This window comes from Canis lupus, chromosome 18, assembly GCF_048164855.1.
Source record: "Canis lupus baileyi chromosome 18, mCanLup2.hap1, whole genome shotgun sequence".
In the NCBI taxonomy this organism is placed as follows: domain Eukaryota; kingdom Metazoa; phylum Chordata; class Mammalia; order Carnivora; family Canidae; genus Canis; species Canis lupus.
The window spans coordinates 35,819,812-35,825,811 of NC_132855.1; the positions used below are offsets into that span (position 1 = coordinate 35,819,812).

The 6,000-nt window shown below is 31.7% G+C and overlaps 1 long non-coding RNA gene across 1 annotated transcript in view; it reads left to right on the plus strand.

Moving 5' to 3' along the window:
- Window positions 1–3,439, plus strand: part of LOC140609524 (uncharacterized) — a 167,232-nt gene extending 163,793 nt beyond the window's left edge. The window contains exon 7 of the long non-coding RNA XR_012011333.1: window positions 3,156–3,439. This is a non-coding gene — a long non-coding RNA (uncharacterized lncRNA). The remainder of the gene's footprint in view (window positions 1–3,155) is intronic.
- The last annotated feature ends 2,561 nt before the right edge of the window (window positions 3,440–6,000 follow it).

The following is a 6,000-nucleotide window of genomic DNA, read 5'->3' on the forward strand; positions in this document are numbered from 1 at the left end:
ATATTCTCAGCCAGGATAATTTCCAAATAAGTACTACCCTTATGTAATTTAGAATGAGAGTTCACTTAGGACCTTTTAAATTAAAAAAAAAAATTATAAGTGTGTCCTTGAAGAAAGGCAGAATTAAACCATTCTCTTTTTATACTGCTACCAGAACAACAAATTACTTTGCTAAGCTATATTACAAATAATAGTGTGGTTTGCTTGTTAAAGATCATTCTACGTTCCTTTTCTCTTTCAAATAATAGTACTTTGAGAGAAGGGATACGAGTTTGGAAAGAAAAAAAATTGACATTTAAGAAATATAATTTTGAACCTTTATTATATATATTTCTGTTTTCTTATTATTATCCCATAATTCACTTTGTAATGAATATTCACTTTGCAGGTTTTTTGCTTTTTAGCTATGAATAGGGGGAAATATGTTTCACATTCTTTCAAATTATTGGTAGTTTTAAGGATTGTTTTTTCTAAATCATTTTTATTTTTATAAGGCAATTTTATTTTTAAGGGAATAAGGCTTATTGAGTTTGTCATATGTAAATGCAAAATCCTACAAAATTACTTTTATTAAAAGAAATCTAAGTATCTGGTTCCTGTAGTGGATTTTTCAACTGCTTGAACCTCATGTTTAGTAAGTCTGTCAAACAAGGAGTGCTATTAAAAGATACGCAGCATTAGCTGACTCACAAAGGCTAATGGTTAAATTTCCTTAGCTCTTGTTTAGTTATTATGTTATAAAATAAGAACTACAAAAATAAACATTTATTTGTAGTCATAATAGCTGCCAGTTCTATCATGGTTTCTAAACGAGCATATAATTAACTAAAATAACAAGCTCACAAATATGTACTTGCAGTACAATTTTTGCTAGGTGGAAGCTGGTGAAGTGCAAAGTCCCATGCTGTTACAAATGTTGTTAATATTAAATATCTCTTGGCACTTTTAACCTCTATTAACAAAAATAAGTAAAACTGAAAAAATATTAATGTACTCATATCATTTTGCTTTCTATCAAAAAATATTTTTGCATTTTCTACTGAAAAGGCAAACATTTTATTTCCAATAGCTCTTTCCCTTTCAATCGCAAAGAATTTCCTTTAGAAATGATTAGATTGAAATAATGTATTTTGCTATTTCAAATATCTGTTCATTTACTTTTAAAAAATTTGTTTGTTAAAAATCTTTATTAATTTAGTTGGTCATGGTAATTATTACTACATTAGCAATGAGTATCCTCTAGAATAAATAAAAACCCCTTTAATTAGTAATGGTGCTATTGGGAATAAACTATTTCTTCAAAGGATTCAAAGAATAAATATTGACTATATCTTGGCCTTTATTTTTTTGTTTTTGTTTTTGTTTTTTAAAGTATTTATTTATTTATTCATGAGAGACACAGAGAGAGACAGAGAGGCAGAGACACAGGCAGAGGAGAAGCAGGCCCCATGCAGGAAGCCTGATGTGGGACTCGATTCCGGGACTCCAGGATCATGTCCCAGCCAAGGACAGACACTAAACCACTGAACCACCCAGGGATCCCTATATCTTAGCCTTTGGATGATACATAATCTTTGAGGTACAATGGCCACTAATTTTTTAAATTAATTAATTAATTATTTTAAAAAGAGAGAGAGCAGGTAGGTGAGCAGAGGGAGAGAGACAAGCAGACTACATGCCGAGAAGGGCTTGATCCCACAACCCTGAGATTATGACTTGAGGAAAGATCAGGAGTTGGACACTTAACCAACTGAGCTTCCCAGGCACTCCACAATGGTCACTAATTTTTCTGGAAATTCTTATTTTGCTTTTTATTACAGTGAGGCAAATTACAACTCATAGTTGTTTACTACTTCTTAAAACTGGAAATAAAATAGTACCTAACTCATTATTAGTTGTTGAAACTTCATATGTGTAGTCACATATCGTAAAGATTTAGTGCATACGTCTTTGCCCTATTGCCTGGTGTATAGCAAGTTCATAGTAACTGCTACCTCTTCCTCTTCTTTCTTTTATTTACTCCCCTCCTCTTCCTTCACCTCTCCCTGCTTTTATTATCTCACTACTCAGTTATAGTACTTTCACTTTATTATGTGTGTAACCTAAGAATCAATATACTGAGATGATACCCATTATTCATCAAATGACATTGTGTCCATATATATATATCTCATAAGTTATTTATATAAATCTTTTTAAAATTAACACCCATTTGGGGGCATCTGTATGGCTCAGTCAGTTGAACATCTGACTCTTGATTTCTGCTCAGGTCATAATCTCAGGGTGGTGGGATTGGCCAGCCTTGGACTCCATGCTCAGCATGAATTCTGCTAGAGATTCTAATCTCCTCTTTCTTCCTCTGTCCCTCCCTCTGTCTCTAAAATAAATAAAAAGTCTTTAAAAAAATAGTAAATTAACACCTATTTGGCTGATGAGGTTTGTGAATGGTTAATTACCTTACTTAGGGTTACATAGGTATTGGCAATGGAGGTTAAATTTGAATCAGGTTTTGTGTTATATACTATATTACATTTGCTTTTAATTTTAAATATTAAATTTTATACATAATGTAATATATGAAAAAAATCTAGATAGATAAAAATGATCATTTTTATTCTTTTTCTGTGCCTTTGTTAACCTTTCAATATATTTCCCTCTTATCATTCTTTTTAAAAATTTACTTGTCAGACCATATGTGTATATATGCATATACATATATATCTGGCATATTATATATGTATATATACACATTACTCTGCAACTTACTTTCCTCATTTTACAACAAAGCACATTGCAAACCTCTCTTTAGCTCAATAGACACAGACCAATCCATCTTTGTTATACCAATTCATCCTTAACAGCTGTACAATTTTTCTTTGTAAGAATGTGTATCACAAATTTTTAGTCCATTTCCTTCTGTGTGGGTATTTATGTTATTTTTAGTTTTGTCACTATAAGCAATGTTTCAATAGACAGAGCTATACATTTTTATTTGTATGTTTATATACTCATATATTTATTTCTAGATAATATATTTCTAAAAGTGGAATTACTAATTATTTTTAATTATTGATGTTTATGTTTTAATTTTTGGAAAATACTTTCAAATTACTTTCTATAATGGCTAAATCTGTTTTTTTTTTTTTTTTTTTTAGATTTTATTTCATTCATTCATGAAAGACACACAGGGAGAGGCAGTGACACAAGCAGAAGGAGAAGCAGGCTCCATGCAGGAATTCCGATGCGGGACTCAATCCCAGAACCCCAGGATCACGCCCTGAGTCGAAGGCAGACGCTCAACCGCTGAGCCACCCAGGCGCCCCTAGAATGGGCTAAATCTATCACATCTCTACTAGAAGTGTTTTGGCTCTGCATTCTTACTATTATTAGAAGCAATCATCATTTAATATTGTGTCAATGTCTTGGGAGAAATGGTGTCTCATTATTGCTTCAATTTAAAGTTGAAAACACATTCAAACATTTTATTGCCTTTTACAATTTCTTTTTTTTTTTTTCCTTTTACAATTACTTGATCAGAAATCTTATTTGTACTTTTCACCTGTTTTCTCTTGGATTGTTTATGTTTTTCTTATCAATATGCAGATAATATGCATACTTAGCATCTAGAATAGATATTTTAACATTGTTTACATATTTTTTCTAACTAAATTTTTGAAATTTAAGATTGTTAGTATCTATATGTTTTGAGGCCTCTTGTCCTTTTTAAGAAAGTCTTTACATCCTAATGGTGGACAAATGTTTTCTAATTTTGTTTTCTGAAACTTATATTAACTTATTTTTACTTTTACATATTTAATGTACTTATTTATTGATCACAGAATATGCATGAAGCCAAGTTATAGGTGCTTGGAAAGCCTGAGTATTAAAAAATAAAACAGAACAATGAACAATTGACAGAATTGTGGTATGTATTACAGGAAAAGGTACTATGGAGCAGAGTATGGGGATCAAAGTATAGAGAAGCAGGTATCAGTGCCTAGTTATAATTCTAAATGGAATGGCCAGGTAGCCCTCATAGAAAAGTAAAATTTTAACAAATACTTGAAATTTGTAAAGAAATGAGATGGGAATATAGTTACCTGAAGAATTTTCCAAGCAAGGGAGTTAATGCATAGGTTTTAAGTAGGATGCCTGTTGTGGAAGGAAAAGTGGAAGTACAGTGTACTTGAAATAGAATGAGAGGAGGGGAGGGGAGTAGGAAATGAGGTTAGAGAAGCAATAGGAGTTGTGATAGCAACAATGAGAAAAAGGTTGGAAGAGTAGAGGAAATTAAGTCAGGCTGTTCAGACCATTGGCAGGAATTTGACTCTATAAATGAAATGGGAAGCACTAGCAGGGTTTTGTGGAAAGGAATAATTTGATCTGAATTATTGTTTCAAAAGATCATTCTCAGTGTTTTACTGAGAGTATGTTTTAGAGAGACAAGAATGAAAATAGGAAGACTACTTAGGGGGCTAGTATAATCTAGATGAGGGGGAATAGCACCCGACTAGAAAAGTAGCAATGGGTATAACAAAAAGTGGTCACATCATATAAAGGTAGGACCAGGATTTTCTGATAGACTAAGACACTATATGAAAGAAAGAAAGGCATTGAGAATGTCTCAGAAGTTTTTTAACTGAGTGACTGGAAAAATGGACGTACAAAACCTGATATGAGGAAGATGATGGGTAGTGCAGAGTTGTGCATGGAAGAGAGAAGAGAAGGGAAGTTCAGCTGCAGCACTGTTCAGTGAAGGGTGTCTCACAGACTGGTTATTTTACTAAACATAATGTCCTCCAGATTCATCCCTGTTGTCACAAATAGCAGTATTTTCACTACATTTTCTTTATTCACCGATGGATGCATATATCTGGCATTTTCCAACGTTTTGTTTTTTCCTCATTAACATTTTAGTATTGGTTCTAGGCCAGTTACATTGCAGAGAACACAGTGTCAGTTCAACTATGAAATTGCTTATGTGTGATTGCAAGTAAAAAAACTATTTTGCAGTTTTTGTTTGCAATAACATAATATTGAAATACATACATACACACTTGTATACATATACATTATAAAAACACAATTAAGTCAAGTTTCCTAAACATTTTTTAAGCCTTTTGATCAATTATTCTGATTCTGTGGTTTCTTGTTTTATGCTAAAGAGTTAAAGAAAGAATTCTATTAAAACTTTTTAATAGAGTTATAGATTTATTTGTTTTTTCTATAATCTTTTTCTTCATATGCTGTAAATCTGTTTTTATGTTACAAAAATTATAATTGTTATGAATTTCTATTAATTAAATCTTTCATCACAGTGACATGCCCCCTCTTTCTCTAGGAATATTTTTTGCACTAATGTCTTGTATTAATACTGTTATATCAGTTTATTTTAATTTGCCTTTATAGAAGTTTGCATAAGTTTACAAAGAATGTATGTTTTTGCATTCTTTACTTTTATTTTTCTGTATCTTAATGTCTTGTAAACAAAAAGCAGAATTGTGATCTTTTAAATCAAGTGTAGCAAACTTTGCTTTTAGTGTTTTATCTATTTATCTTTAATGTAACTACAAATCTAATTTAATTTAAATTTATTTTACTGAAGCCTTTCTATTTTCACCCTTGTTATAGTCTCCTTTGTTCACTCATTTTCTACTTCAAAAATATTTTGTGTGTTTAAGCTAGAAAGTAGCACATGAATCATGTTAAAGTCCCATGCTAAGTGGACTCTTTTCAAGGACTTTTGATTCCTATTTATTGCTTTCTTGGTTATATACTACAATGGGGTTTCTAAATATATGTAAATACCAATAAATGATAGTATATTTTCCCTTTTCTTCTCCTTTATCTCTTTTTGCAAGATATTGGTGTACACTTTTCTTTTGGAACTCCCTTTGGAAAAAAAAAAAAAAACTCCCTTTGAGGGGATTCCTGGGTGGCTCAGCAGTTTAGTGCCTGCCTTCGGCCCAGGGCATGATCCTGGAGTCCCAGGATCGAGTC